The sequence below is a fragment of the Neophocaena asiaeorientalis genome, unplaced genomic scaffold (genome assembly GCF_003031525.2).
Source record: "Neophocaena asiaeorientalis asiaeorientalis breed wild unplaced genomic scaffold, Neophocaena_asiaeorientalis_V1.1 scaffold417, whole genome shotgun sequence".
In the NCBI taxonomy this organism is placed as follows: Eukaryota; Metazoa; Chordata; class Mammalia; order Artiodactyla; family Phocoenidae; genus Neophocaena; species Neophocaena asiaeorientalis.
Window position 1 is genome coordinate 1,337,782 of NW_020175387.1, and position 2,620 is coordinate 1,340,401.

Sequence of the window (2,620 nt, forward strand, 5' to 3'; positions counted from 1 at the left end):
TTCAAAGTTTTCTCTCAAGGGTCAGTTTTCTCATAACTTGTTTTTAGTACATCCTATCTCTTTCTTTTTTTTTGTTTGTTTGTTTTTTTTTTTTTTTGCGGTACGCGGGCCTCTCACTGTTGTGGCCTCTCCCGTTGCGGAGCACAGGCTCCGGACGCGCAGGCTCAGCGGCCATGGCTCACGGGCCCAGCCGCTCCGCGGCACGCGGGATCCTCCCGGACCAGGGCACGAACCCGCGTCCCCTGCATCAGCAGGCAGACTCTCAACCACTGCGCCACCAGGGAAGCTCCCTATCTCTTTCTTTAAATGTCCTATATCCATGCAACCATTTTGTCACCTGTGGAGTGGAGTGAAAATCCTATTTTTATGAGTATCAATAATTCCTCAATTGTTTAGAGAAAAGAAAAAAGGCTTAAAATACTACATGAGAAAGATGACTTCTCAAGGGCATGATTTGGAGTGAGACCAAGATGTAGAAAAGGATCAGCATGTGTAGGATACCATAATGGTTCATCACTGAAATAAGTCTGCAGAAACAGCTCAGGCCAAGGTAAGAAATATACGCAGGTCCTTGCATGCCACTTTACCACCCTCTCCCCAGGCAGAGTGATCTTGGAAAGATTAGGAAGGTGGTGAGTCTCCCTCTACCTATGGGAAGGATATTGAGTCAGTTTTATTTGAGTCCCAAAAGGCAGGGTGATCCCCTTGGACCTCTGGGTTACATCAGATAGTGTACCCTTTGATGATAAGATATAATCCTTTTCCTCAACGTAGATTACGTCATACTGAAAGACTTCAGCTTTTGGAAGCAAAAGTAACAAAACTGTCATTAGGTATGAATGACAGCCTTAGCTTGGACACATTTGTTAAAATTGTACTCTGATTTTTTCAGAAAAAGTGACTCGTCATCCAGATTCATTGTTTCATCTAGACCGCTTGCTGTCTACTTTTATTTGGAACCAAATCCCAGACATCATAAGATTTCTTTTTTAAACTTTTTTTTTTTTTATAAATTTATTTATTTATTTTTGGCTGCATTGGATCTTTGTTGTTGTGCGTGGGCTTTCTCCAGTTGTGGCGAGCGGGAGCCACTCTTCGTTGCGGTGCACGGGCCTCTCACTCTGGTGGCCTCTCTTGTTGTGGAGCATGGGCTCTAGGTGTACAGGCTTCAGCAGTTGTGGCATGTGGGCTCAGTAGTTGTGGCTCACGGGCTCTAGAGCGCATGCTCAGCAATTGTGGCACACGGGCTTAGTTGCTCTGCGGCATGTGGGATCCTCCCAGACCAGGGCTCGTACCCGTGTCCCCTGCATTGGCAGGCGGACTCCCAACCACTGCGCCACCAGGGAAGCCCAGATTTCTTTCTTAAATATTTAATTTTGTAACTCTACAAGATAAAGACTTAAAAAAATAACAATACCATCATAATACCTAAGCTGCCCTTGACCCCAGTGTTATCAAATATCCAGTCTACTCAAATTTCCAATTGTTTCATAATTTTCACCCCCATTTTGTTTGGATTAAGATCTAATTAAAGTTCCCACCTTATCCACACCTATTTTCTAAGTCTCTTTTAAGACTTCTAATCTATGGGCCCTTCTATATTTTTCACTTTGTTTTTGTTTTTTTAGGCCCTGCCACATGGCATGTGAGATCTTAGTTCCCCAACCAGGGATCAAACCCGGCCCCTGGCAGCAGAAGCACGGAATCCTGACCACTGGATTGCCAGGGAATTCCCTCTTTCACTTTGTTTCCCCCACCACCCCCCGCCCCTTGCAAATCATCTGTTGAAGAAACTGAGTGTTTTGTCCTATATATGTTTTCATGGTCTCGATTTTCTGATTATATCCCCAAGGTGTAGTTTAACCTGTTTGTCTACTGTATTTGCTATAAATTGAGGCTTTATCAGGTTGAGGTTTGATTGTTTTGGACAAGACTGATTCATAGCTGACGTTGTTTGTATTATTTTTCTATTGTTGCATAACAAATTGCCCCTAAAACTTAGAGGTTTAAAACATCAACAGACATTTATGATATTGCATGGTGTCTGTTGGTCAGGTATTTGGGAATGGCTTAGTTGAGGGGGTGTGGCTCAGGTTCTCTCATGGGGTTGCAGTCAAGATATCAGGCGGTGCTCCTGTCATTTGAAGGCTGGGCTGGGGCAGGAGGAACTGCTTCCAAGGTGGCTCACTCACACGACTGACAAATTGGTGCTAGCCTTTTGGGAGGGAGGCCTTGGTTTGTTACCACATGGATCTCTCTTTAGAGCTACTTGTTTCCCCCAGAGCAATTGATCCAGGAGAGCAAGGTAGAGGGCAAAATGTCTTTTATGATCTACTTTGGAAGTTGCAGATTATCATTGTGCAATATTTTCTTAGTTACACAGTCACCCTTATGCATTGTTGGAGGGGACTACACAAGGATTTGCATACCAAGAAGTAAGGATCACTGGGAGCCATCTTGGAGGTTGGCTACCACCATGTTCATCCATCAAGAAGAGTACAATGTCTTCCTGTCTCTCTCTGTGACGTTAACAACTACTAATGCTCAGTGCCCACGTTTACTAATTCATTAGGTGTTGCAAAATGGTTATATTCTTTTTTTTTTTTTTTTTTTTTTTTGG